Here is a 24,618-nt window from a genome sequence, read left to right on the forward strand (position 1 = left end):
CAGGCAGACCTCAGAGGTTTCTCAGGGCCATGCCGATGGGTTCAGTCTTTACTGGGTAGGCAAAGGGGAGGCAGGCAAAGCAGCAAGCAGAGCTGCTCCATGTCTCGGATGTCTCCGATGACCCAGATCCAGAAAGGTGGTGGTGGGGTGGGATGTGACCTGAAATAGAGTGAGTTTCTACAGGGCACTTGTCCAGAGTGGACATGATGAGGGCAAGATGTGGAGAGCAGCAAAGGGAAGTGCTGATTGGCAAGTGGGATGCCGCAGGTGAAGGAGGGTCAGGGATTAGTAGCTGGTTTCAAGAGTTGGGAGGAGGTGCAGAGAAGACTAGGCAGCAGTGACTGGGGGTGAGTCCAGGGTAATTAGGGTAGGAAATTAGGAAAATCCTGTAGTTTCCTCATTGCACCCTCAGGACAGAGGCTGTGTTTTTCTCAGCTCTGCACTGGCAGCGCCTGGCAGAGCACATGTGGGCTGAATTGAACCCATTGCTTCTCTGAGCCATCTTCGGTGCCTCTTCAACTTCAGCACACCAGTTCTTTTGCTCTGCCTGAGGTTCCTAGAACTCTAGCAAGGACCTGGAATGCCAGAGACTATGTGGCTTCTATCCAAGGACAGCTCTCAGTGGCCTGACAGAGGCTGTGATGTCACAAGCAAAGGACACTATCCAGAGCCACCAGTTGGAGACCTAGGTCAGGTCGAGGGTTGCTGGATTTAGCAAATAAAAATACAGTACGCCCAGTTAAAATCTGAATTTAAGATAATAAAATGAATACATTTTTAGTATCACTATGTGTCAAAGGGCTTCCCAGGGGGCACAGTGGTAAAGAATACACCTGCCATGCAGGAGATGCAAGAGAAGTAGGTTCGATTGCTGGGTCGGGAAGACCTTCTGGAGAAAGAAATGGCAACCCATTCCAGTATTCTTGCCTGAAAAATTCCATGGACAGAAGAACCTGGTGGGTATAGTCCATGGAGTCGCAAAGAATTGGACACGACTGAGCGACTGGGCACACATGGAGATGTGTCAAATATTGCTTGGGACATACTGATTTGTGGTTTATCTATGATTCAAAATTAGCTAGGTGTCCTGTGTTTTCTTGGCAAGCCTGTCCGGTTCCCTCTGGCCTGATTTGCTTGGGCAGAATGACCTTGCTAATGAGAGTGCCTCCTCCCAATAGCTAGAAATAGCTCTTGTGTTGTTCAGTGACTAAGTCATGTCCAACTCTTTGTGACCCCATGTACTACAGCATGACTGTCTCCTCCATCCTCCACTATCTCCTGGAGTTTACTCAAATTCATACCTATTGAGTCAGGGATTCTATCTAACCATCTCATCCTCTGTTGCCCCCTTCTCCTCCTGCCCTCAATCTTTCCCTGCATCAGAGTCTTTTCCAGTGAGTCACCTTTTGGATCAGGTGGCCAGAGTATTGGAGCTTCAACTTCAGCATCAGTCCTTCCAATGAATATTCAACGTTGATTTCCTTTAGGGTTGACTGGTTTGATCTCCTTGCTGTCCAAGGGACTCTCGAGAGTCTTCTCTAGCTCTAGAGTTCAAAGGCATCATTTCTTTGGTGCTCAGCTTTTTTTTATGGTTCAACTCTCACATCCATACATGACTACTGGAAAAACCATAGCTTTGACTATAGAACCTTTGTTGGCAAAGTGATGTCTCTGCTTTTTAATACACTGTCTAGGCTTGTCGTGGCTTGCTGACTTTAAAAAAGGGAGCTTCAGGCCCCACTCTGGCCAAGCCCAGGTTCCTCCCACTAGCAATTCCCTCACACTTTCTTTCATTCAAAACACTCAGCCCAAGGAGGTGATGGCACCTGGGGAGGCAGCTGGGTGTCATCCATCAAGGCCACCCCTGAGGCAGGCTGAAGAACTGTTGTGGTTCCAGATAGAAGTGATCATTAGGGTCCTAATGAAGATGTGTGGTGCTTCTGGGAGAGGCTTCAGCCCCTTGTGGTCCTGGCAGATGATGGGGGAGTGTCATGAAGGGGTGCTTATGGGAAGGGAGATTCTGGGGATGGGAAGACCTGGGAAGGATGAGCAGAAAGGAGGAGGGAAGAACGTGTGAGCTGAAGGGGTGTCTGAGCTGAGGGCAGAGCTGAAGGGTGGGAAGGAGGATGCATGCAGGAGTAGGAGGGTCTGAGGCCATCAAGTCAAGGGAAGAGTCAGGGAAGAGCCATGAAGACAGCGACAGGCTCTCAGTTAAGGGGCTATTGGTTTCCTTGGGCTGCTGTAACATGTTAGCACAAAACAACAGAAACGTGTTCTCATATTTCTGGAGGCTAGAGTCTGAAGTCATGTTCACTGAGCTGAACTTAAGTCGAGGTGTAGACAGGGCCCTGCTCTGTTTGGAGGTTCTGGGGAGAAGCCAGTTCTTATATCTTCCAGCTTCTGGTGGCCCCAGGCATTTCTTGACTTATGGTTTCATCACTCTATTCTCTGCCTCCATGGTCAAGTGGCCATCCCCTAGTTGTTCTCAAAATTCCCTGTTTCTCTCTTATAATATAAGGAGTTATGTGATAGCATGGGGGACCCAGTGTGATGATCCAAAGTGAGCTTTTGCTCTCATGATCCTGAGCTTAATCCCTTCCTTTGCCATATAAAGTGATGCTCTCTCTTTAGTCATAGAAAGTGTTACTTAGTGGTCCCGGGATTAGAGTGTGGACATGTTATTTTGGGAGGCACCATTCAGCCCACTCTCTAGTGTGAGGAGGGACTGAGCATCATGTCAGGGTGGGGAAGGTTCCTTACAGGGTCAACAGGAACCCCTTCCCCAGCTTTCATTCCTTCCCTGCATTTTGATGCCTCAAAGCCCAGGCAGAGGAATTCACACTCTCTATAGGAAGAGGTGTGTGCTCCTGGTAGCGAGCACTGGACCGGGAGTCCCAGCTCTCTCTGTCTTTGACACCCCCTCTCCCAGGTGACCTAGGGGGCTAGTCATGCCCCTCTTTGGGACTGTCTCGCCCCCTGTAAATATGGATGTAGGATTGTGTGTTTTAGTCACGCAGTCGTATTCAACTCTCCGCAATTCCATGGACTGCAGCCCACCAGGCTCCACTGCCCACAGGATTTCTCAGGCAAGAATACTGGAGTGGGTTGCATGGCCTCTAAGGCTTCCCAGGTGGTGCTGGTGATAAAGAACCCCCACTTGCCAATGCATGGGACATAAAAGATGTGGGTTCAATCCCTGGGTCAGGAAGATCCCCTGGAGGGGAGTACGGCAACCCATTTCCTTCTCCAATGCATGCATGCATGCTAAGTCTCTTCAGTTGTGTCTGACTCTGTCCGACCCTATGGACAGTAGCTCACCAGGCTCCTCTGTCCACGGGATTCTCTAGGCAAGAATATAGGAGTGGGTTGCCATTTCCTTTTCCAAGGGATCTTCCCGACCCAGGGATCAAACCTGGGTCTCCTGCATTGCAGGCAGAAGCTTTACTGTCTGAGCCACCAGGGAAGCCCCTATAAGGTGAGTGAAAGGGTGAATTAGACCCATGTGAGGTCCTTGGAAAGGCAGTGTGCGACCGTGGAAAAGGCTAGACTTTGGAGTTAGACACGTGGGCTCTGATCTGATTCTTGTCATTTCCTGCTTAGTTACTCTCATTGGATTCCTTATCTCTCAAATGAAATGGTAACTCTGACCTCACAAACTGTAACAGGAGAGAAAGGGGCAGGGCACAACTTTTGAAAGAATGACATAGCCCAAGGACATAACATAAACAATTAGAATCAAATGGGATCAAGATGGCAGACAAAACTAGACCTTGATTCTCAGTCAGCAAATGAAATGACTCACCCAGAGGTGCCATGACAGTTCCAAGGCACTGTTAAAAGACCAAGGAGTGGGTGGTGGCCCAAATCCTGGAAATCTTCGCCCCCTTCCAAAAAAAGTTGGAATAATCCTCCCACTCATTAGTATATGAAATTACCCAGCCTATAAAAACTAACCACGCCCCATTTCATGGCTACACTCACCCTCTGTGATGGCCCACACTCTGTCTGTGGAGTGTGCTTCTCTCTGAATCTGAATAAATCCACTTCTTACCTATCACTTTGTCCCTCACTGAAGTCCTTCTGTGATGAGACATTTAGAACCTGAACTTCATTAGGTCCTGAAACCAGGTAACATGGGTTTTGGCTGGGTTTGAGTCCCAGCCATGTGAATTCAAGTCCCAAGCAGAATTTTGGCTGGGTTTGAACCCTAAGCAAGGTTTTGTTTGGGTTTGAGTCCCAGCCAATTTGGAACCAATCTGTTGTTCCATGTCTGGTTCTAACTGTTGCTTCTTGACCTGCATACAGATTTCTCAGGAGGCAGGTAAGGTGATCTGGTATTCCCATCTCTTGAAGAATTTTCCACAGTTTGTTGTGATCTACATAGCCAAAAGCTTTGGCATAATCCATAAAGCAGGAGTAGATGTTTTTCTGGAATTCTATTGCATTTTTGATGATCTCTGGTTGATTGATCTCTGGTTCCTCTGCCTTTTCTAAATCCAGCTTGAACATCTGGAAGTTCATGGTTCACGTACTGTTGAAGCCTGTCTTGGAGAATTTTGAGCATTACTTAACTAGTGTGTGAAATGAATGCAATTGTGCGGTAGTTTGAACATTCTTTGGCATTGCCCATCTTTGATATTGAAATGAGAACTGATCTTTTCCAGTCCTGTGGCCACACTGAGTTTTCCAAATTTGCTGGAATATTGAGTGCAGCACTTTCACAGCATCATCTTTTAGGATTTGAAATAGCTCAACTGGAATTCCATCACCTCCACTAGCTTTATTCATAGTGATGTTTCCTGAGGCCCACTTGACTTCATATGCCAAGATGTCTGGCTCTAGGTGAGTGATCACACCCTCATAGTTATCTGGGTCATAAAGATATTTTTTGTATAGTTCTTCTGTGTATTCTTTCCACCTCTTCTTAATATCTTCTGCTTCTGTTAGGTCCATACCATTTTTGTCCTTATTTGTGCCCATCTTTGCATGAAATGTTCCCTTGGTATCTCTAATTTTCTTGAAGAGATCTCTAGTCTTTCCCATTCGATTGTTTTCCTCTATTTCTTTGCATTGATCACTGAGGAAGGCTTTCTTATCTCTCCTTGCTATTCTTTGGAACTCAGCATTCAAATGGGTATATCTTTCCTTTCCTCCTTTACGTCAACGTATGTCAAAGCTGTATATTGTCATCCTGCTTATTTAACTTATATGCGGAGTACATCATGCAAAATGCCAGGCTGGATGAAGCACAAGCTGAAATCAAGATTGCAGGGAGAAATATCAATAACCTCAGATATGCAGATAACATCACCCTTATGGCAGGAAGGGTGCCTGCCCTTCCTCCTGGAAGAGGAACTGAAGATCCTCTTGATGAAAGTGAAAGAGGAGAGTGAAAAAGCTGGCTTAAAATTCAACATTCAAAAAACAGATCATGGCATCTAGTCCTATCACTTCATGGCAAATAAATGGGGAAACAATGGAAACAGTGACAGACTTTTTTTGGGGGGGGCTCCAAAATCACTGCAGATGGTGACTGAAGCCATGAAATTAAAAGACGTTTGCTCCTTGGAAGGAAAGCTATGACCAACCTCGACAGCATTTTAAAAAGCAGAGACATCACTTTGCTGACAAAGACTTGTCTATTTAAAGCTATGGTTTTTCCAGTAGTCATGTGCAGATGTGAGAGTTGGACCATAAAGAAAGCTGAGCGCCAAAGAATTGATGCTTTTAAACTGTGGTGTTGGAGAAGACTCTTGGGAGTCCCTTGGCCTGCAAAGAGATCCAACCAATCCATCCTAAAGGAAATCAGTCCTGAATATTCACTGGAAGGGCTGATGCTGAAGCTGAAACTCCCATCTTTGGCCACCTGATGTGAAGATCTTACTCCTTGGAAAAGACCCTGATTCTGGGAAAGATTAAGGGCAAGAGGAGAAGGGGACGACAGAGGATGAGATGGTTTGATGGCATCACCGACTCGATGGACATCAGTTTGAGCAGGCTGTGGGAGGTGATGATGGAACAGGGAGGCCTGGCGTGCTGCAGTCCATGGGGTTGCAAAGAGTCGGACATGACTGAGTGACTGAACTGAACTGACTGAGTCCCAACCATGGTGGAATCGAGTCCCAGACTGGATTTTGGCTGGGTTCGAGTCCCAGCACATGGGTTCAAGTCCCAATCTGTGGTAAACGGTTTCAAAGGTACCGTGAAGTTCAAGTGACACGTCTCTAAGAGCCAAACACTGTGGCAGGCACAGAATAGAAAGTAATTATTGATTTTCTCTCTGACCCCACTGTGACTTCACAGTCTCTCTAGCAGACAGAGTTGCATGTTGTTAGGAGGTTTTTAATATTCTTTACTTATGCGCATCTGAGAAGATATTTCAATGCAAATATGCCCCACAGATTATTATGAAAAGCCATTTAATATGTACCAGATAAAAATGTTAAAAGGAAGATCTATTGCTTCGCGCAGTGTCACTTGGTTATATTATACAGAAAGAATTAGAATTAGTCTCTTTCTCTGCCATCACCTTTCTGTTCGATTTTCTCACACCAGGTGTTCACATTCCAGAGAGAAAACTTCCTCTCCTCAATCTGACATTTTCCAACGTGTTGATACATACCCAGTGGAGTGATTCTACAGAAGAGGGTGCTACTCACAGCTCTAACCTGAATGAAGTGGCTCCCCGAATTCTATTTATGTCCTAATGAATATACTCAAGTTAACTGTGTCAAAGTCTTGCTAAGCACACCTGCAACTGAGAGTACAGTATGGATCTGGAGTGAGTCTGAATTTTCCTTCCACAGAAATAATTTTGGCAGATGGGGATCAATATCTTCCTCCCATATGTTTTAAATTCTCTATAAAGGATAATTGAAGACACCCATCTCAGCAGTGCTGTTCGTTGTGAATGCCTTCAGCAATTCTAAAAAGGTAATTTGGAAAGGAAGGAGACTAACACTTGGCTCACACCTACTATGTATCAAGGCTGTGTTATGCACCTTTGCATATGTTATCTCATGTAATCTGCACAATCGCTTGGTGGGGAAGAGAATGTCAGGCTCGCTCTTGCTGCACAGGAGACCGAGGCTCAGAGAGGTTAAGTTACTTGCTTAAGATCACATAGTCATTATCAGCGCATCTGGGTTCTGAAGCCTGTGTAATCTGACTGCAAAGCTTGCTCTCTTGAGTCTCATCTTATACTCTGCTTGCTTCATCTCTGATTTTCCACCTCTCCCACCTCCAGGCTTCTTTTCATTGAGAACTTGGGCTAAATCAACGGAGAAACCCGAAACTCTGAGACCAGATTTGGAAAAGAACCTTCTTGGCCCCAACTTACACTTGGACCACCTCCATTTCATCTTCAGTTAGACTGCATCAGTGTCCTTATTTCCTTGTGTGTAAACGGAAGCAAAGCTGGGCAGAGGTGTCTGTGACCTTGGACCTGGGGAGATTTTGCCTCTATTCTAGGAAATGCGTCTCTTTCTTGGGAGGTGAGAGGGAGGCAGTTCCTGCCAGGGGAGATGGATTCTTTCCATTGCTGACTGATCATCTGGGCAGCCTCCCAGCTGAGCTCTCGGGGCGGCTCCTCCGTGCTCCGCTGCTTGGTTCCTGTTGGGGTTAGATTTGGCTCTGGGTTTCCCTCTGCCCATTAATCTTCATTTTAGTTTGTTGCTATAAAGATACATCTTGAAACATTCAAGAAGTGAAGGAGGAGTTCATCCGTGTCACAGACAGCATGCTTCAAGGGTTGCTATTCCATCAACCTGGCCAACTTGGACGTCAAAGCATATACCCCGGGAGGAAGTGGCCTTGGACGTTTTCCTTGCTTTTCACCATGTTCTCACCTCCAAATTTGTCCAGAGCAGCAATAACCCATTTTATTATTGAGTCGATGACCAAGAGGACAGGAATGCCTTCTATGGCCTTGAGAGCATCTCTGACTGATCCCAGGGTATTCCCAACTATCATGGTCCCCAGACCATATGCCTTCAGCACTTCACTGTGTGAAGTCTTCTGCCTGGAACCACTGGATCTCTTCCAGACCCTCCAGACCTACTGGCATTTCCCTTGATATCCATGTCGTTATTATGAATCAGTCTCCTTGGTCTTAGGACTCACACTGCTTCTGCCTCTTGCACATTTGTTAAACTCATAAGCGCTGCTAGTCACAAACTGTACACTGATATGTCCCATATTTCTCTAGGGGGAATTCCAGATAAGGGAGAAGTTCTGACAATTGGAAACCTTGGATTGAATGAAGATGCCTTCCTTAGAAAGTGGAGCACTTTTGACGTAGAGGAATGAGAGTCTTGGGAGAGTGTGTTCCTTAATTTCAGCTTCCAGAAAAATGCCTTCATGGGGCCAGAAGAAAAGGGGATTAACACTAACTGAGTTCCCGCAGTCGAGTTCATATGTTTGTAGCCTTTGCTATCTACTTTATTTACATTGACGCTTCCCTGGTGACTCAGACGGTAAAGAATCTGCCTTCAGTGCAAGGAGACCCAGGTTCAATTCCTGGGTTGGAAAGATCCCCTGGAGAAGGAAATGGCTACCCACTCCAGTATTCTTGCCTGGAGAATTCCATGGACAGAGGAGCCTGGTGGGCTACAGTCCATGGGGTCACAAAGAATCAGACATGACACACTGTCTGATTTAATTTGTGGCGAGCATAGCCCTAATTTGCAGATAAGGGAACTCAGGCTCAAGGAAAGTAAGTAAGTGAGCATGCAGAACTTTCAAATGGGGTTGTACATGGAAAGACTGAGCGGAAGCTATTGTCAGACTGCTGCGTTGTTTCACAAGGTGATTAGTGTTGAGGCACATTTTTTATGGCTTAAGGTGTAACCTTTAGCTTTCTAGCTGAATCAATTCACCAAGATTATGCACCATCTCTTGGGGCAGACTCACATTAACTAAACTTATAAAGGCTTATGTAAAAAACCACAGTGTCAATGCATTAAGTGAGAATGGGAGTCACACCTCACACAATGGCCAAAATACTTACAATGACCCAAATGGCACCTTTCCTTCTTGTTGGCAAGTTACGTGGGAAAATAAATTATAATTGGAAGGTTCCTTGATGAAAATACAGAGTATGATTAGGTGGTTATGCAATGCAAGTGTCCCATGGCCTTGGACTCTAGTGGCCTCTGGCCCCCATTTTCATAAAGGGGCTAACTTTTGCCACAGAGGTTGGACAGACTGACCCTTAGACCTGGATTCCATCTCCCTTGGTCATTACTACCCTGTGACTCTCCACTTCCAGGAGTGACCAAGTGCCCCTCTGCTTAACTTGAATTATATTGATGTCACCAGTTATTAATACCTTGGCTTACAAGCCATTCTATTTTTTCCCAGTTATCTTTCAGCATCCCAGCTCTGACCTGGTATTTGCAGTGCTATTACTAATTCTGCTATTTATTCTCTAATTTCCAAATTGTTGGCAACCCCCATAGCTTTCCCTTACAGAGATCATTTCTATGCTGTAGGATTTGGGGAATGGTTAAGTGAGAGACAATGTATGGTAAGAGAGCCCAGAACGAGGCAGCTGATTAGTTAGTTCTGTTCTTTTCTTTCCAGAGGGTTAAAACTATATAAAAATGCCCTACCTAGATCACTATCTCACTGACAGAGTTAAATTATGATTTCTACCTCACATCACAAACTTCGGAGCAGGGAAAAGTTTTTCCTTCACTTAGAAAGAGACTATTTACTAGCAATGATGGTCTCTCTTTCCACATATGTGATTTTGATTACGTTTTATAGAATCTCCGTGTTGGAGACCATTTTTCTCAAACCTACTGCCTGCCAGTGGAGCTGGTCCAATGTCGTCAGAACAGAAGCAGCATCACTAGCCAAGGAGGACTCGACATTTGCTTCTGCTCACACTTAGCTTTAAGAAAGCCTTTACTGCTGCCGAACTTCAATGCCCACAGTGATACCTTGAGTTTGGGCTTCAGAGAGGGGAAAGGGCAGGAAAGATGGCACCTGACCGCCCATACAAGGCGTCATGGTGTTGACCAAGGTAAACACCCAAGTTCTCTGCCTTCCAGACTTTGTATTTCTCCATTTAAAGAGTGAGATGGTAATCTCCTGATAATATCAATTAATATTATCGTTAATGAACAACACTTCGAAGTGTTTCATACTTGATCATCACATTTGACCCCTGATGAGGGTCTTGTAAATTTTAATCCCATTTCATAAATTAAAAAATGGACAGCAGATACATCATATAGCCATTCAATTAGCAGAGAACATATCTCTGTTGGCTCTAAATTCAGGACTCTTTTCAGGATTCCATGTTTTTTCCTCATTTCTGGGCTCAAGTTCACCTCTGGCTCTTAGAATGAGTTTAGTATGAGGACTAGGAAATAAATAACATGGGTCACTGTCCAGGTTAATTTTATGTGTCAACTTGCCCAGGCCACAATACTTAGGTATTTGGTTAGATGTTATTTCAGATGGTCCTGTGAAGATATTTTTTAGATGAGGTTAACACTTATATCTGGAAATCCAGGAGACTCTGGTTCAATTCCTGGATCTGGAAGATCCTCTGCAGAAGGGATAGGCTACCCATTCTGGTATTCTTGGGTTTCTCTGGTGGCTCGGACAGTAAAGAATCTGCCTGTAATGCAGGAGACCTGGATTCAGTCCCTGGGTTGGGAAGATCCACTTGAGGGCATGGCAGCCCACTTCAGTATTCTTGCCTGGAGAATTCCGTGGACAGAGGAGTCTGGCAGGCTACAGTCCATGGGCTCTATATTCAGATGAGATTTTGAACTTAGAGTTGGTGCTGGAACGGATTAAGAATTTAGAGGCTGTTAGGATGAGGTGAGTGTATTTTGTATGTGAGAAGAACGTACATCTTATGGGACCAGAGGATGGAGTGTTATGGGTTGGGTGATGTCTGCCCAAATTCTCAGGTTGAAGTCCTAATCACCCAGTACCTCAGAATGTGGCTACATGGGGAGACAGGGCCTTTAAAAAGTTAACTATGGTGAAATGAGGCTCTACAGTGGGCCTCATCCAGTAGGACTAGCGTCCTTCCAAGAAGAGGAGATTAAACACTGACACATAGACTGAGGGGTGATCATGCGTGGACACAGTGAGAAGACCATCTGTCAAGTCAAGAAGAGAGGCCTCAGGAGAAACCAAACCTGCCAGGATCTTGAGCTTGGACTTGAAGCCTCCAGTTCAGTTCAGTCAGTCAGTCACGTGTCCAGCCCTTTGCTACCCTTGGACTGCAGCACGCCAGGCTTCCCTGTCCATCACCAACTCCCGGAGCTTGCTCAAACTGCTTGCTCAAACTCATGTCCGTCGAGTTGGTGATGCCATCCAACCATTTCATCCAGATGAGAAGCCTCCAGACGTGTGAGAAAATAAGTTTCTGTTGTTTAAGCCACCCAGCCTGTGGTATTTAGTTATGGCAGCCGAGCAAGCTAATAGGTTACCAACATCAATTAAATAATTTAGTGGGAAGGGGAGTTAGCCACACCGTTTCGTTGGCATGAAGATGACAAATCTTGGTTATTTGATCGATTTTGTTATTTCAAACTTGGTACTGCCTAGACCCAACTTTAATTATATGTTCCTGTATCTCTGTTTTTTTTTTTTTTTCCCATGTAAAATCATTTTCTCTCAAGTTTATTGCCTTCATAGCCTGGGGAATATTTGCTTCTGAGGATCGTATATCAAATCTGTTTCATTTTGGAATATCTCTCTTTCTTTGTAAACAAAATTATACTCTGATTTTAAGTGCAGAACCTTTTGGAAGGAAAAGCCTGCTTTGGATTCTAATGAAGTTTTCTCTTATTACATTTCATTGCTGTTACATTATTCAAGACTTCTACTTGAAGCTTTGCTTGCAGACATTACGTGGAACCAAACTGTCCAAAATTAGCTGTTTTCCACCAAAAGGGATTGTAGGACTAAGGAACCTCCCCTTTGGAGAAATTCTTGAAATCTTCCATTTCTCTCTGTGAATTTTTTAAAGAACCCTACCTGGTACGGGGATCTTTTTTTCCCCCTTCCCACCCAATTCTGAGTTTTAAATGCCCAAGTTCCAACATTTAAGTACAAATACATATGAAAAACATGACCAAAAATTATTCCTAATGGACATCTCATTTTCTGGCTGTAGTTAGCTCTGAAGATGAGAAATAAGTGAAAGGCTGAAAGAGAACCCTGTCAATATTTGTCAATAGACTTAAGGATAATCTCATGACACTTTAGTTCATGAAAAACATCATTTCATCAATTCACTTTTTTGATTAACCAGAAAATATTTCTGGTTTCACCTTTTTTAAAAAATTGTAAATATTTAATAAAATATTGTGACCAAATTCACGAAATAATGAAACACTATGTTGAAGAGAATTGATTTTTGTTTTGTGATAATTAGCTTTATTGGAACCACTGAAGATTATCCAGAAAAGTGTAGGAGATCAGATCAAACTGTAGGAGTTTCCATAATACCCAGAGGATATTTGTTCATCTCTTCCATCTTTTTTTTTTTTTTCATCTCTTCCATCTTTAAAGCAAATGCTCTCCCAAGCTCCCCTCATCCCCCCAAAACCAAATAAACAAAAACAGACTGCTTTTGATCCTGATTAGTTAGATTCCAGGAGAATTTGGCCTCACAGGTATTTGGTGGGTAGTTACAGTTCTATTGATGGGGCTTCCCAGGTGGTGCTAGTGGTAAAGAATCTGCCTGCAATGCAAGAGACGGGTTCAATCCCTGGATCAGGAAGATCTCTTGGAGCAGGAAATGGCAACCTACTCCAATATTCTTGCCTGGAAAATTTCAAAGGCAGAGGAGTCTGGTCAGCCCGTGGGGATTTCCATGGAGAGAGGAGCCTGGTGGGCTACAGTCCATGGGGTCACAAACAGTCAGACACAACTGAGCAACTGAGCACATTATAGTTCTATTGATGGTATATTTGATGTGCACAATTCAGGAAACGGAAGAATCCCAGTTCTGTTACTTTCCCATTGTAGGTCCTTAGCCAAGTCATTCAAATTCTGAGCCTTGATGGTAGAATAATAATATCTGCCTCACAAATTTTCATGTGCATCAAATGAGATAATGGATGTGAATTTGCTCTTTAAGCCATAACTGGGCTATGCAGATGTTAATCATTATTTTCAAACAGCATCTGTGACCTAGTTTTGATTGTGGTTTACTTTTGGAGAGAAGAGAATTATAAATGCCTCTTGGCTCATCTGGAAAAAACCTAATCCAATGATTTTAACTACCAATGATCACATTAAAGGCAAAGACCCTGCTACAAAAGAAGACTGACTCCAAGGACTGTTCTTATTTTCTAAATTCTTATGTGTTAATTAATTATAAGTAGCATTTCCATCAGCACACTACATTTTGAAAAATCCATTTAAATAAAAATCATACCCTTCTACAGACTACCTCCTCTAGATTCTCCCGCTTTGTTCAGCCTGGAGAAGGAAAATATATCTTGGAACTTTTCCATATTCAAATATTTCCATCGTTTGTAAGGAACTTGCTTTTGTCACTTATATATTGTTTCTAGAACAATTTTTTTGGATAATTCTTCTGTTATGTGTATTTTCCATTTAGATGGTTTTATATAAGGGACTATTTCTTATTGTTCATTTGCCATATGGGAGAGATTAATTGTTAAAAATCCCCAGGAAATTAACCTCTGGTTCACAATATTGCATATCAGATGGAATTCTTCAGGATGACCTCATTTTTTCCATCCCAAACTGTCCATTCAGTCATCTTACCAGGGAATCATTATAATGATTTTCTGGTTCAGGCAATATTTTCATAAAATTTGGAGAAAGGAGCTACACAAGAGACCCCCTCCAAGCTTGCCCACCTAGTTGACTTTGGATTTTTGTGCATAGTTGAATTCAAACAACTTTTTATCTGTTATCAGTATCTCTGTCTTTATGTTTTAGATCTGACACTGGATTATTTACAAATTTTTGATCTCACTTCATTTTTGCTGCCCTCTTAAAATAGTGTTCTACAGATTATCAGCCCCTTTTCTTCTTGTGTTCTGGGGAAATCTCTGTTAGTCAGTCCACCCCACTGCATAGTTCTCTGTTTGAGTTTGAGCTTGTGCGGTGCAGGAGGAAGGGTAGAGGGGGTGGGTTTCAGGACCTAGTTTCTGGTTCTGCCACTAATGAACTCCAGAGTGTTGCCAATGTCTCTAACCCTCTCTGGGCCTCCAAATAAACTGTACGGAGCAGCTATTCTCCAAGATTGTCTCCAAGTTTAGATTTTTCATGGTTGTCATGTACGTAGTACATGGGAAGATATAGGTTTCAAAGCCCAGCAGACCTGGGCTTTGTGTGGTGTTGGGAGAGGTGACTAAAATTCTTTAAGCCTCATTATTTTCTGTCTGTAAAAAGGGATGTTTCTGCTCACCTCAAAATGATGAGAATTGAATGGGTTTATGTGTACAATGGGCTTTCCAGGTGACTTGGTGGTAAAGAATGCACCAGCAATGCAAGAGATATTGGTTCGATCCCTGGGTCAGGAAGCTCCCCTGGAGGAGGAAATGGCAACCTACTGCAGTATTCTTGCCTGGGGATTTCCATGGAGAGAGGAGCCTGGTGGGCTACAGTCCATGGGGTTGCAAAGAGTCAGACACAACTGAGCAACTGAGAAGCAGCAACAACAAATGTATACAAAACTCTGTGATATAGAAAAGAGATAGTAAATGTGGTTTCCCATCTCCTCTTCCCATCCCATTCCCACCCCTATGGGGGAAAAAAAAAGAAATAGAATAACAAGGCATATTTTGCAGTGGAATAGGAAATCTGTCAGATGGCTTGGCCCCTTTTACCTGGCAAACTCTTGGAGAAGGAAGAGCTGGAAGGCAGTTCACCAAGATCTCTAGTTCACTTCTCACTCTAGGTCTCACTGGCTCTTTAAAGGACTTTTCAAGGGACATCATTCAAGTCTTCTCTAATAAGCTTTCCAGAGAAAATTGGGGATGAATAATCTGACAAAAGACACAGGGAACATTTATGAGGAAAGACTGTCTAGGAGAGGCAGCAAATACAGAAAAAAATTACTGTGATTTCTAGCACATTTTAATGATTTATACAGACGATGAATCAGACAGAATATGAGACATCAGGGCCGCTCCAGATATGTGAGGTACAGTCATTGTGCCTTGGTGGCTTTCTTCCCTACAACAGAAGTAATGTGGATACGGACTAGACTCCAGAGTAACGTGGCAAATTCAGAAATGACAGCTGCTTTTGGAATGCTCATCTCACCAAAATTCCCAGTTTTACTTTCTCCCAAATTTCCTGATTGTACAGTGTAGAATCTCAGTACTCTGCATTCTTCACCAAGGAAAGGACTGACACTATGATAGGGTTCAGTGGTGGTGGCTGGGAGCGTGAATTGAGAGCGAGGAAATAAAATGTAGTAGTGGAAATGCAAATATCTATGTTTCAGGAAAATGAAAAATTAGTCCTTTGTAACCATGCAGCTTGGCAGGCATGGGACTCAGCAAAAAGTAGCTACTGAAATCAGTGCACAGAGAGGACTGTGCACTTCCTAGAAACCAGCTATGGGCCATGGCTACCAGGAAAATAAATTCAAAAGGGAAATGTATTATTTGAAGTACTGTGTGTGTCTGTATGTGTTTTAGTTGCTTAGTTGTGTCCAACTCTGTGCTACGCCATGGACTGTAGCCCACCAGACCCCTCTGTCCATGGAATTCTCCAGGCAGAAATACTGGAGTGCGTAGCCATTCCTTTCCCTAAGGGATCCTCCTGACCTATGTATGGATCGAACTCAGGTCTCCCGCATTTTAGGCGGATTCTTTACTATCTGAGCCATGAGGGAAGTCCATTAGAAGCATTATGACTTTTTAAAAGAAATGTTTTTCTTGTGATGTGCATGGCCAAGGCTCTAAGTAGAGAGTTGTGTTCAACTGTGGGGCTCTGGGTAGGAAGGAAATGGGTCATGTTAACCCAAATGGATCACGGAGAGCTTGCCCTTGCCGATCACTCTGGAATGAGTTTCTCTATATGTTGCTTGGGGAAGCTCTGCCTATCTCTCAAGACCCTTGCGAACATCTGCACACTTTGTATGTTGAGTTACATACAGCACATACTGTCCTTTAACCTAATAGTCGCTATTGACAGTGTCTTTGTAAGCTATGGATTCCTTGGGAGGACAAACTATTTCTTACTTCACTTCCATCCCTGTTGCTTATACAAGAACATTATTATGTCCTCTATACCTGTTTGTCGAACAGTCAACGAAGAAAGGAGAAGGTTTTCAGATGCACTTAGTTATTCATCTGTTTGTTTGACAGATATTGACTGAGCTTCTACTACACTCAGGAAGCCATTACGTGACTGCACTCAATGGATCTTGTGTAGACCCTGCATGAGGGTGTTCTCAGTCTCACCCCAGTCTCTCAAATGAAGTGTGGCTCAAGAACCTGGGTGCAAAGGTTGTACGCAGAGCTTGGCATTATTTTCCAATGTTTGAAGAGCTGCATTAGGGAGTGTATTCAGCCTTTGCAACCTCAGGGGTAAACTTTGATTGGATTCTTTGAGAGAAAGTGTTCTAATAAGAACAGTCCCAGGGATGGAATGGTTAGCCTTGAAAAATGAGTAAGTATTGCTCCGTATTCTTGGAAAGAATCTTTCCAGGCAGGAGGTGCGGGTTTGATCCCTTTGTTGGGAAGATCCCCTGGAGAAGGAAATGGCTACCCACTCCAGTATTCTTGCCTGGAGAATCCCATAGACACAGGAGCCTGGTGGGCTACAGTCCATGAGGTTGCAGAGAGTTGGACAGGACTTAGCGACTAAACAAGAGCAAATGCCAGAGGGGCAGTGTTTGTGGCTGATGCCTTTGATGCCCAGCTGACTGGAGGGGCCAGAAGATAAAAGGCAAGGCTCTGAGGTCTCCTTTGGTCCTAGAGTTGTTTTCCCTGAAAAAGTGGTTTTGCAGAATCGGTATTTGGTCCCAGGCTCTTATCTTCTCTTGCAAAAATAAAACCTAAAAGAAAAGTAGAATACAAGGTGTATGTTGAGAAAAATTTCTAGGGACTGCCCCAGTGAAATCCAAGAAAATGTTTAGTCACCGGCTTGGGATACGGTCAGGGAGTCACCTCATTTATTTTTGCTTCTCCAAAGATGTAAAGCTACTGGGTTTGAAATTTCATATGTGGACACTGCAACCTCAATAGGACACTCTCCAGCCATTGTTTAGAGTCTTATTGATACATTGGAGCTTGCTTTTAGCAGAGAATATGATGCTAGAATGAATTCTCACAAAATACAGCTGTTAACCTCTGTAGGGAGAAGATATAATAAAGATATTACACACCAAATTGTATTCCATGAGAACAATGGATGGGAAAAGAAATCTTTTAAGTATTTCTTCTCTCAGTGGTTGAGTCCTAACTGCCCAGTGCAGGAGAGAGGTCCTACCAGGGGGGAAGGGAGGCCAAGATGGCACACCCCACTGGGACCAGCTTGCTGCGTGAACTAGAGTAAGCTGGTCACCTCTCTCTGGGTTTTGATGAAATCATCCTCTGAGGCCCTTCTAACTCTTATACACCAAGATTTTTGTTTGATTCCAGCCATCTCAGACTTCCATGGTAGTCAAGTGGTTAACACTCAGTGCTTCTAATGCAGGGCACATGGGTTCAATACCTGGGCTGGGAAGTTCTGCATGTCCAAAAAAAAAAAAACCAGAGATGCCAAAGCATCTTCTCTGCTGACAGGTAAGCCACTGGTTGAGTCACGTAATGTACTTGTTTGTATATTCACAAAAAGAAATGCAATTCTTTGCTCATACCTTTGAGTTGCATCCCTGAAATAACTAAATAAGAGTTTTGATAGCTATTTAAACTGGTGCTTGAAGAATGATGAAGAATTCTACATTTGCTGGAAGGTAGAAAGGTTGTTATTTACTCTTTCTCACCAACCAGATCTATGAACTTTTTTTACTCCCTGGGTTGGTTTCCTGGCATTTCTCAGCAGGGAAACACATAAAATATGTCATATTTGAGAAATTTACTGGGCATGTTTCAAAAGTTGGGTGGAAACAATGTAGGAAAAAAGATATCTTTGTTTACTTGGAAAAAAGCAGTGGAACTTGGAAAAGTGTAAGTCGTTTTGAATTTAAGGGTTTGAATGACATTTCTGTGCTAGAAACCAGCGATTCTCTTCTACTTAAAAAAAAAAAATTGGCAAAGGTTAGGATTTTGAGCATGCACATTTTGAATACAAAAGTAGTCTCTTATTTTTGCCTCAGTTCAAATTATTGACTCTGATAGGCCCAGCAAAGATGGAACTGGTAAAAATAGCAAAGTGCTGTTGTTTCTACATCTCAGAAAAACAACGTCTACAACTTCTGACAAGTATTTCCTAGAAGGAGTGGGATAGTCCTAGTGATAATAAGCCCATCAGGCTCACCAGTGAGCACTTGCAGGCTTTGCAATACAAGGCGCCCCAAAGAATCCTGCAGCACTTGAATATCGAGGATGCACCCAACCACCATCTTCTGTTCATTGTGAAAGTGGCGCCCATTAAGTGCATCAAATTTGGAAAATATATTTAACATGAGGGCTGCCATAAATCTGTAGAGCAGGGACTTTGGGAAAGACATCTATGTCAGACTGCTTTATGATTGGCTTTTGAAGGTTTTGAGACCAGACTGAGCCCTGGTGGGTAGGGAAGGGTTTGCCATTGAGTGAATGCCCGGTTTCTCATTATCTCCAGAAGATAAATATCTTGGAGCAAGAAAGGAGGACTCAAGAGATGGGCCTCACTCATGTTTTAGAAGTTTGCCTTCTTCTAGAACAAACTCCCCAAGGTCAGTGATCAGTCTCTGAGGCAGAGAGAAGCATGATGTGATTTAGTGGCAGGTGACCTGCCATGGCCTGTGGGGTCAGAGTACAAGTCAGGCACCTGGGATCTGGCCTAGGAGGAGATGCTCAGGTGACTCTTGACCTGAGACAGTATTAGAAACAATTCTATCCATACCATTTCCCCTCCTTTGTCCCAGAATGCTCTATATCTTCTTGTACGTTGCAGTCTGGGTGGTGGTTGTAGTAGACATGGTGGCAATGATAGTAGTGGTATTGATATTGACAATAATAATAATACATTGACATAGTGCTCCTTATATTCCAGGTGCTGTTCTGAATGGTGGTGGTGGTGGTTTAGTCCCTAAGTCATGTCTGACTCTTGTGACCCCATGGACTGTAGTCTGCCAGGCTCCTCTGTCCATGGGATTCTCCAGGCAAGAACACTGGAGTGGGTTGCCATTTCCTTCTCCAAGGAATCTTCCCAACCCAGGAATCGAACCCAGGTCTCCTGCATTGCAGGCAGATTCTTTACTGACTGAGCTACAAGGGAAGCCCACTGTTCTGAATACTAGATGCAAACTCATTGGGTCCTCTCAGCAACATCATGAGTTAGGTACTCGTATTTCTCCAATTTTGTAGGTTAGGCAACTAAAGCCCAGAGAGGGTAAGCAACTCGCCAAGGGCCCCACAGCTGGTAGGTGTTGGAGCTGAGATTTGCCTGCAGGTTTGTAGAGATGCCTGTGCCCCAGGTATTGTGCAGCAGGCCCGGGGAAGTAAGGCAGAAGCAGTTCCAGGTAGAAGAGGCCACACATGCCCATGAACGTGGGCTGTCACAGAGAGAGCTAACACAGAGGCCTCCTGAGGAGGATATGGGAGAAGAAACAGGAATTTATCCCAGAACACAGCCAAGGCAGCCTCCAGAAACAAGTGAGGACCATTTCAGGGAGGCTAAATTCTCACTAACAAGTTGGAAGCAGGACCTTATGGTGGAGGTAACATATACAAATGCATAAAACAGAGTTTAAAAAAATCACTCAGTTATTACCAAAAGGTGAGTACATTGAGTACTTTTGTACATATACGTGTCTGTGTGGACTTGTACGTAAAATGTGTTTTTCCTTGGTTTTATAGGATAGAAACTTTCAAACATACAGAAAAGCTGAAATAATTGTGAGGTGGACACCCATATAGTCACATCCAGATTTTCTCATTGTCATTTTGCTGTATTTGTTGCAGCTCATGTTTCTATTAATATCTATCCCCTGAGCCATTCATCAGTGTATTATCTTATACATTTCCTAGTTAGTTGCAGACACCAGTAGACTTCATTTCCAACACTTCAGATCTGCAGTCACTTACAACACACACACAGGCAGATATGTGTGATACCTTTTCATATGACAGTTTTTAGGAGCTATGGAATATTTGATTGGTGGGCTTTATCACAAATTACTACAGCGACATGAAGAATCGAAAACTTCCCCAGCTATGTCTTCTACTTTCACCCACCCCAGGAAACCTGTACCCATGTGCCCCCTCCTTCTCTGTTACCGGGGAAGAACTGCCTGGAATAGTTTCGTACCAAGTACCTACACAATAATTATTTATTGAATAGATTAATTTAACCATACCCATTTGGGGAACAGTCACTGTTTCCAATATTGTCTATCATCTATGCAAACATCACAAAAACATTTATTTGCATTTATTTACTTTTTATACCTATTTACTTACTTGGCTGCATCAGGTCTTAGTTGCGTCACATGGATCTTTCAATGCCGGGCATGGAATCTCTAGTTGTGTCACGTGGCATGTGGGCTCAACATTGGCTTAGTTGCTTCTCCACCTGTGGGATCTTAGTTCCCTGGCCAGGGATCAAACCCAAGTCCCCTGCATTGGAAAGGGGATCTGATATACTGGACCACCAGCTGCTGCTGCTGCTGCTAAGTCGCTTCAGTCGTGTCCGACTCTGTGTGACCCCGTTGACGGCAGCCCACCAGGCTCCGCCGTCCCTGGGATTCTCCAGGCAAGAACACGGAGTGGGTTGCCATTTCTTTCTCCAATGCATGAAAGTGAAAAGTGAAAATAAAACCGCCCAGTCATCTGACTCTTAGCAACCCCATGGACCACAGCCTACCAAGCCCCTCCGTCCATAGGATTTTCCAGGCAAGAGTACTGGAGTAGGGTGCCATTGCCTTCTCCTCTGGACCACCAGGGAAGTCCCTTATTTGCATTTATAAATTGTTTTATGAGAATAGACTTTAAAAGAAGTGCAACTATTAAATCAAAGTTGATGAGCATTTTAAAACCTTTGCCTCATTTTCCCAAACTTGTCAAGAATGCCATTGGGATAGTAGTGCTTCTTCATGCATTTACACAGTTAGTTTTTACAAGCTTTGTGGCCCTTGTTAATTTAGTTCACTGTATTGTTTGAGATGATAGATAAGGACTCAGCTGAAAACAAAAGGAGAGTGCGGGCTATGTGTTGGGAGTGAATGTAGAGATTTTACTGGATTTTGAAATTCAAGTTATGGGATTTCTTGAGTGATTTTCCTCTCACCTCCATGGAAAATGAGTTTAAAAAACATACACTACCTCTCCCACCCATGGATTCTTGGGCTGGGCAACATGGAATGTAGGGATGTACAAAGTCTGATCTTGAATTCCCAGGGACTGATCCAATGTCTTTGAATCCTCTATTTAACCTTTCTGAATCTTCCACTTGGCTGAGTACAGAATGCCCGCCATTCCGTCTCAGCAAAGAATTAACACTATTGCATATCAAACTCTTTGCTAATGAAAGAGCATAAATATATAGAGTAAGCAGTTCGGTGGTAATGGCTACGATGAATAAGAGTTCTGATATGATTTTGAGAAGCATTCTCAATGCCTCAGCATACAAATGAACTTTAATCACCCCAAAGATCAGAACACTTCTTAACTGGAACTATCCATTCTCAACCACCTATTAGTTGGAAGCCTGGATAATAGACAACTGAACTTCAAATATAATTTAAAATGCTCCTGTCACCGCTGAGATGTGACACCTCTTCTTTTATCAAACTTAAAAAAAAAAACCTTTCCCCCAAAGCTCTTAAACCACACAATTCAGCTGCTAACCACCAAGGCTCACCCTGCTGGATTTCCCCTGCTGTACCGCGGTTGAGGTGCTAATTAGTAGAGAAAGTGCCAGATGGCAGGCAGCCAGAAGGAAAAGCAGAGAAGTCAGAAGACCCATGTGAACTGCTAGTGGGATAACCTGTGCAAAACGGAGATGTGCCTTTGAGGACCTCTTCGCTGAAGACCCTCTTCTGTTTAAGTGCTATGACAGGCTGGTAGTGGGCTCCAGTCTCCTCCCCGGCTAAACAGGGATTCTAATCAGACCAAGCTCCCCTGCTGGCCAGGGGGAGTAAATAAAATTGAATAAGGGCAGTGGGGCTTCCCAGGTGGAGCTAGTGTTAAAGAACCTGCCCGCCAATGCAGGAGACATAAGAGACACGGGTTCGATCCTCGGGCTGGGAAGATCCCCTGGAGAAGGAAATGGCAACCTACTCCAGTATTCTTGCCTGGAGAATCACATGGACAGAGGAGCCTCATGGGCTACAGTACACAGGGTTGCAAAGAGTTGGACACAACTCAAGCGCCCTAGCATATGCATGTATATATAAAACCACCTCTGATTGATGGATGGGTAAATAAGTGAATCATGGCCGAGAAGCTTGTCGAATGTCATAGACCAAGTAGTCTGATCTCTCTTCAAAGCTAAGTCACAGGACAGAGTGATTGGCATTCTGTAGACACTCAATTATGTCTGTTATTATTGGAGAGTATAGGAAAAAAAAAACAAACCCCAAATTATCCCCTTGTTATGACTGTAAACAGCATGTCTTTAAAGCTGTTGGGAGCCCTTGGGTTCTGATTTTCAACATCTAATTTACCTGCCCTATTTGAACCAATTCACATGAACATTTGTTATATAACGAGCATGTGCTTCTACTGTATATAACTTGGGTTACATAAATCTGAAAGCTGCTGACTGCGAGCAGTCTTTAAAATGTAATGAGTTGAGAGGTTTGCTTTGAGCCTTGGGGCAGGATGGTTTTGGTTTAATCATTCACTGAGTTTAGTGTTTTAGGAGAACCTGTTTACTGCATCCATTCAATAATCCAACTGAAGCCTGGATTCCAAGCAACCAGGGATGTGATTTCAGTCTCTAAAAAAGATATCAACTTCAATAAAACAAGGTTTGAACAGAAAGTCCCTGTGAACTCTGTATCCACATTCCATCAGGATGACGTGATAGAGGTTGGATGCAGACAAACCTCTCTCTTTGGGTCCTGTGACCACTTACTCCATGCAGAGGGGACTTAACACAGCAGAGACATGAGGTGAGGTGGCTCACAAGAACCCCAAATCACAGTGGGATTTTATGTGGCCAAATGTACTTAGCCATTGGTGAGTTTCTCAACTACAAAGAGGATCTCTGTAAAAAATGCAGAGGAAGAACAGTTTTGGTTAATTGAGGTCAAATGTTGTATTAAAAGAAGAGCGAATTAGAGTTTAGCATCCCATAGAGAAAAATCTCTATGTGGATAAAAGCAACCTAATGTTTAGTCTTGTCTGTTTTGTTGATCAGTTAAAATTGGAGCCATAAAATCAAGAGAGAGGAAAGGTTTTGGGGAGCCCTTGGGTGCATTCTGCTCCATTAGAGCTAAAGTACATATGGGTCATGGCCTCACTGTCCCCAAGCTGAGTGTAGCAGTCATACTATCCCTTCAGATAATTAGATGCAGATTATGGGACCTATGTTGAGTTACTCAGTTCCTCTGTATCTCACATTATTTTTTCATCTATAGAACAGGATAATAATGGTACCTACTTCAAAGGGCTCTGTGTGCAGATTGAGTTTTAAATATTAATTAAATATTCAAATTTAAATAAATAAATCTCTTGGAACAGACTCAGACACATTGTAGATACTAAGGGTTTGTGATTCTTCTTCTCATCTGTATTACAGAGGCAAGAACATAGTACTAGGAGTGTGTGAGGTCTTGGGAGTCTGATGGAAACCAGCCCTGCCACACACTGCTTCCCCAACCTTGGGCCAGCACACAAAGTCTCTGAGCCTCTATTTTCCTCATCTGTAAAATGGGGATGTCAATTCCTAGCACAAGTAGTGTTATGAGGAAAAGGACACGATTAAATTAGACAATACATAGTAAGCAAGGTGTGCAGCACATAGCTAATGCTCTCAATAAATATTTGTTAAAAGAAGTAAAAAGGATGAAAATGGGATGCCTCAACCTCCAAGTACTTTTAAAAATTGATCATTTACTATGTCCCACACAGTCTGTATTTTAAATATTCCTTACAATTCTGAATGCATCATGCCTACTTCAAAGATGATACATTGGAATGTGAACCCCAAAGTGCTACACTGTCTTCTCTTCCAGGCTTAACCTCTGAATCATAAATTATGAATCTTAAAAATCATACATCTGATTTTTCTTCCTTTCAGTGGCCTATGTGGCTTCTCTCTGGATCTTCTAAATTTTCTCTAATTGTTAATAGCAGTAGAATCTAGACTTGGATCCAGTACTAGAAAGAGAATGGTTATATTCCAGCCAGTGTGAAAAGCCCCTGGGGTTTCTAGGAGCTGTCCTGCCACTGAGCACACTCAGACCTCTTGCTTTGAAGCACACAGTAGCCAGAATTTACACAGCCAGTGAAAATGTTGTATGTAAATCAATTTGTAGGCCTTGGGAAAGTATATTGA

The 24,618-nt window shown here is 43.3% G+C and overlaps 1 protein-coding gene across 4 annotated transcripts in view; it reads left to right on the forward strand.

Moving 5' to 3' along the window:
- The window catches only part of LPIN1 (lipin 1), a 373,872-nt gene that overhangs the window by 260,598 nt on the left and 88,656 nt on the right, over window positions 1-24,618 (forward strand). The window contains exon 23 of one of the 4 annotated variants that reach the window (XR_014083714.1): window positions 8,207-8,387. The exons of the other annotated variants lie outside the window; for them this stretch is intronic. The gene's annotated coding sequence lies outside the window, so the exon portion shown is untranslated. Of the gene's footprint in view, window positions 1-8,206; window positions 8,388-24,618 lie in introns of those variants that run through there. 4 annotated transcript variants of the gene reach the window in all.

Source organism: Giraffa tippelskirchi, chromosome 4 (genome assembly GCF_054371585.1).
Source record: "Giraffa tippelskirchi isolate mGirTip1 chromosome 4, T2T-mGirTip1v1.2.pri, whole genome shotgun sequence".
In the NCBI taxonomy this organism is placed as follows: Eukaryota; Metazoa; Chordata; class Mammalia; order Artiodactyla; family Giraffidae; genus Giraffa; species Giraffa tippelskirchi.